This window comes from Atta cephalotes (genome assembly GCF_000143395.1).
Source record: "Atta cephalotes unplaced genomic scaffold scaffold00058, whole genome shotgun sequence".
NCBI lineage: Eukaryota > Metazoa > Arthropoda > Insecta > Hymenoptera > Formicidae > Atta > Atta cephalotes.
This window is the reverse complement of record NW_012130122.1, coordinates 1,021,691-1,027,599: the sequence shown is the minus strand read 5'-3', so window position 1 is coordinate 1,027,599 and position 5,909 is coordinate 1,021,691. Positions and strand designations below refer to the sequence as shown.

General features: G+C 32.4%; 1 pseudogene; it reads left to right on the top strand.

Annotated features, from left to right (window-relative positions):
- Positions 1-1,575: 1,575 nt before the first annotated feature.
- LOC105623522 lies at positions 1,576-2,965 on the top strand (annotated as a pseudogene).
- Positions 2,966-5,909: the final 2,944 nt, after the last annotated feature.

Here is a 5,909-nt window from a genome sequence, read left to right as displayed (position 1 = left end):
GTATATAATATTAATAATATATTAATAATATTAATAATATTAATTCTTGTATAGTTTCATAAATAATTATCGTGTATAAATAGTTAAATACAAGTGTATAATAATATAATTATTATATTGTTATATCTCTAATAATATTTTAAAAGAAAAATTTCAAAGAATTAAATATACATAAATAAACACATAAATAAATCTACATAAACATTTGTATAAAAAAGTATTTTTGCTTGAATTATTTATGATTTTCCGTAAAACAATTCATAAAAATAATATTTCTTTAGTCTTTTCATAATAATATTCCTTTCATTCTTTATTTCTTTCATTTCTTCAGTCTGATTAAAACTGATGATACATTTATAGATACAATGAGAGAACTAGAAAGCAAGTTGATTAATTAAATTGTTCAGATAAAATCATATGGCATAGCAGGATAATTAATTACCTCGTGTATTTTCTTCGAATAACGTTGAATCGTTAATTTCACAATCGTGACAGACCGCTTTTACGAAGTCGTCTCGATACTCGATGTCGGATTCACCATATGAATTGCGCGTCGATGTAACATCGCGTCAGAAAAACACGTTTCACATAGCCTTCACTTACGAAGGTGTCCCGAAGGTGCCCCGAGAGCACAATCGTCTGCTCCGGTGTCTTACGATCGCTTCTGCGCCAATCTTGAACTAATCGTGACTTCACGATCTTATCGGCATGCAATACTCGACATTTCACGTCGTTTCCATATCTCCGTTTCTTTGCCGCACGTCCCTCCCAAGTGTCGTTCTCCGTCTCAGATTATCAATTTTCACTGTCTTCACGATCGATGCACCGTCACTTCCGCATCACAATGCAATAGGGCAGAATAAAACGAGTGCCCTGTATCCTTAAACACGTGTATCTCACAATCTTTATTTTAACAATCTTGAGAATCTTTTAATATCTTCAGCGTTTCGATCTAAAGATACAAGCGCGCACGTTGCTTCAATTCAGTTTTCTCTCGATATAGCGACTGAGAGTGGATCGTTGTAGCGCGATAATAATAAGCGACTGGTCTCCACCAAGATCTCAGTGAGAGAAAGAGAGAGAGAGACTCGTTTGCGATTCTGCGAACGATCCAGTCTCTCGCATACATACACACGCGCATGTATACACACACGTACACACATACGCACGCATCAATGTAGCCGAAACACACTCGATCCGAAGTCAGTCAGATCATGCGTGTACGACTGACGACCTTCAGCGCTTCGTTGCGTGGCTCAAATATCGAGCGAACGCTCGCGGGATCCTTATCTGCGGCCGCGACTTTTCGTCGGACCGGCGCGACGCGGTCGACGCGCACTGCACCATCAATGGCAGCAGTGGTAGCAGTAGTGATATCTTTTCGCGATTTCTTCCTTTCTTTTTTTTTTCTTTCTTCACTCCCGTCGTGACACCGACCGAGGAAACCGCTGTTTCTGGGATTTCCGCGCCCGTCCTAATCTCAGCATCTATTCTAATTGCCCGCGTATTTCCCGGCGCGCGCACTCGTCAAGGTCGCCGCGCAATCTCTCGTGAGTTTCGCGGGATTCGCGAAAAATGGCTCTCTCCCTACTTCTCGTGTCGTGCCTCTCGCGTGCGAACGGTGGTCGCGCGAATCGTCAACACCGATTTCCAAAGATATACCCGGTCCCGAGTGATACGCGCGCACGACTGCGATCCGAACGAACGCGTGCCGACGACCCGACGCAAGGCAAAGCAACTCGACGCGTCGCGACGCAACGCTTGTCGCCCTCGTCATCGCTCTTGCACGGTCTTCCAGTAGCGTAGCTACGTGCGATCGTAGTACAGGTACATGCATGGCCTCAATAGTAGTTTAGTGTATATTGACATATTGTAATGAAAACGCAATTTCGTTACGAAATGTCACAATAAAACATCTACATACGTATTTTAAGCGTATTATATCACAACATGATATTAGTGATAAACCGTTATCACGTCCAGATTTATTTCTTTATTGAGTTTGCTATTACTTATAATTTTGAACTTATAAATTAGTCAAATGTAGTAAATTTCTTTTTGAACAGTTAAAATTGCTTTGAGTTTTTTATGTGTCAATTGATTTTTACTGCGAATTTTCAATTAATATCTTGGGATATTTCTGTGATACTTCATTATTGCAGCAATTATTTATTACTATCGTTACGCTTTATCTTGTCTTTTCCTTTTTTTTATATAATAAATTATTGATACATTTTTTAATTTAAAAAAATATATTTGCAAGATGTTTTTTCATATAACGCAGTTTACATAAATTGATGTAACAAAATTATATCATTTAAAATGCAAATTGTACAAATTAAATTAAATATACAATAATCTTTACAGCTGTTAAAACACATAACTATTATTATCTATTATTTACTATCATATAAATTCACTATCATATAAATTTACTTGTTTTGATACATGATAAATTTTCAGAAATAAATCTAACTTTCCCCTTCCTTTAAACATCTTGCTTATAAACTAAATGTACTTCATATGAAATAATTTTACGTCACTTTACAATAAAAATCCAGAAATCTGTTGATACTTCAACAGTTAAATATCGGAAGAATATCCAAAAATATCTGGTAAATAGCTAGACTGTACAAAGGTTGCTTGACATTTAAAAGATTTAAATTCTTTTTAAAAAGCTCTTGAAATTTCAAAAGATATGTGCAATGGTTTAAAAACTAAAAAAAAAAGAGGAAATGAAATTGAAACAAAAGGATTTTGTTACAGTTAATTAAATTACACTTTTATGTATTACAGAATTAATAAATTTCCGTTTGTCGTGTGAACGTAGTGTACGGTCATGGATTGGATATACATATGTACCATTGATGCGCATGCGTTGTCGATGATGTCACCATCATTCGTGTCGCGTTCTCCAGATACACTCGTCTGCATTGTACATATATTCCATTGTATTTCTCACTAACAACAGTATCTCTAAACATACACATTTCTTCGAGGCGTACTATGCATCGTAGTAACGTACATTAATTTCAATGTTACTATGACTGTATCTTTATCTCTGATTTCTACCACTTTTTATTTTTACTTTTAGCTTTCTGTCTCTAGTTTCTGCTACGAGTGTATTTGCTTTCTATTTTAACGATTCCACACTGCTTATACATAACGTTGCTTATAACAAAGAATTTACGTTTTTCGTAATAACATCGCTTACTTTCTGCATGAATAAACCGATAATTTTGTATGCTTGTAATATTAATTCAACGTAAACATTAATTAATCAAATGTTTAAAATTCAACATCAAAAAAGAGATGACAAATATTTTAACTGTATAAAAATGACAATGTTTGTCGTGTAATATTCACTTTTACGCTCAAATTGGAACAGCTGATAAAAAATTAATCTTAATTTAAAGTTTTAAATGAAATGATTTTATTCGTAATCATGTACAAAATATCCATAAAAATACTACATAAAGCATAAATTGCAGTGTGCATTTGAAGGTATCAAAAGATATCAATGATACCACTATATATTCTTACAGACACAAATATACAAGTACTTATAGATAGTATATATTATATATGTATATATAATATACATATATAATATATATATATATATATATATATATATATATATATGTATATTTACATCGATATCATAGGAGGTACACGATCGTATTACGGGCAATAATATTTATACAAATACGGAAAAATGTTGATACGTACATACAATATATAATTATAACCAAAAAGCGTTTTATTTATTGATCTTACAATAAAGTGTAATAGAAATACTCAATAATTGAAAAATAAATCATCAAGATATTATTGCAAGAGATTTATTTTTTACAAAGGAAGACAGAGTAGATATGCTCTTAGCTATCAGAGACGCAATTCGTTAATCAGTTGATATCAACTAAAAGTAACATGATGTCAATGTTATAATTTCACACTTAACAATGTAACTGTTATATAACACTACGTGTTACATTATATTTATAATATATTGTTGAGTACAAAATTATGTAACATTAATGTTATATTACTTTTCGGTGTCAATTGGGTGCTAACATAAAAAAATCTAAACGATACTCAAAGATTATTGAAATGCAAGAGTACAACTGCTTAAATTTATTCACTTGTTTTACACGACTGTAGATTTAGGAATTTAGTTTTGTTTCTCACGAACAGAGAAGTGCCTATCCGTCAGTTTATCCGTCTTTCCAGATTGGCGGATGATAACGCGTATCTCTCAAGTATTCTCGTTTTTAGGTGCATTGACCAACATTTTGAGAATTGACACCAGATGCATCTGCTCTACAATAAATATAAAGAAGAGTCCAGTAAACGATGAAACGAAGGAGGATTTTCTGACTCATCGAGACGGTTTATTTCTGCCAACGCTCTCTATTCATCGACACTCATACTATGTACATATACTAACTAGTCGCGTCTAGTTAAATCTATTTTTATTTTTATTTATTTATTTTTTTTTTTTGCGAAATTGTAATATTGTCGAATTTACGTCAGTCTATCGTTCATTCGTAGAATTAATGTCACGATCATGTCACGAAGTAATCGTAAAATCATTCTCTCTTCCTCTTTTTTTTGTGTTTCCTCTGTTTCTCGTACTGATAATCACATCATCGCGGAACCACTTCCGAAGAAGGCCGACCAGTTTGATTTGCGCTTGGAGATCAAGCCGGTTATGACTCCGTAAGCTAAATTAGTCACGTTTTCTCGCTTGGCTCGCCAACGATTATTATCAACCATAAATAAACGTAAACAAATAGCATACTTAAAGGAATCACCAATGTCATGGTCTACGATAATGAATAGTAATTTACTCGAAATAATGTTTACAAAAAAAAAACGAATGCGTATCGATATATATATTAATTATTGAACAAACTATACATATGCAGAATAATTATATAGAATCATTATCGCACTAATGTAAATTAATAAACATTAAAAAATATGGTAAATATAATAAATAAAATACAGTATTTTGAATAAAGAAATATTGCAGATTATTAAAGTTTCTTGATATTGATCTAAAGCAAATGTGATATATTATTGAAATTTATTTGATAGCTATATTTTGTAACTAATTTTAAGATAAAATACATTTTAAATTAAAATAAAAAACCAATAAAGTTTCTAATCTAAAAATATGTTTGGCAATTTAAAAATCATTCTGTATATTTTTGCTTAAATGCAATTAATTAAAATAATAATTGCAAATCTTTAAATTCATTCATGAGTAGTAAAATAGTTAAATTGAAAAAAAGTTAAAAAATCAAAAAATTAAAAAGTTAAATTAAAAGTTTCTTCTTGTTTCTTAGCATCTATTATACAGCGGAAACATGACAAGTTTATGAAGATGAGCTTAATTGCATATATTAAATTTAATAATATTTTAAATGGAAAAACCGCTAAAGGAAATTAAATACGCTATTTTTTTTAATACTACCGTTATTTATCAGGAATCGTCGGACATGTGCCAGACATAGAACGATTTACAAAACGAAGTTTGAACGACCAACAAAGAAGATTGGAAGATATTTATAAGCGGGGAAAGGAAACGGACCGTGGGCTTAAAGCTATCAGTACATATACGTTGTACGTTGCACAAAATATATGATAAGAATATTTTTTGTTGCCAATGAATGAGGTCACCAAGTAAAACGCTTGCGCGCATGAATTGTTGAATTTAAGACATTTAAATAAAATAATGCGTTTCACGTGAATGGAATCACTTTGCAGTTCCCAGTCAAATGTGACTTTCGCGAGATCATTATAATATGATTCGTGCGAAATGTATTTCTGAGTATAACTTGGCTTGCAAATTAAAACTTGAGAGAGAGAGAGAGAGAGAGAGAGAGAGAGAGAGAGAGAGA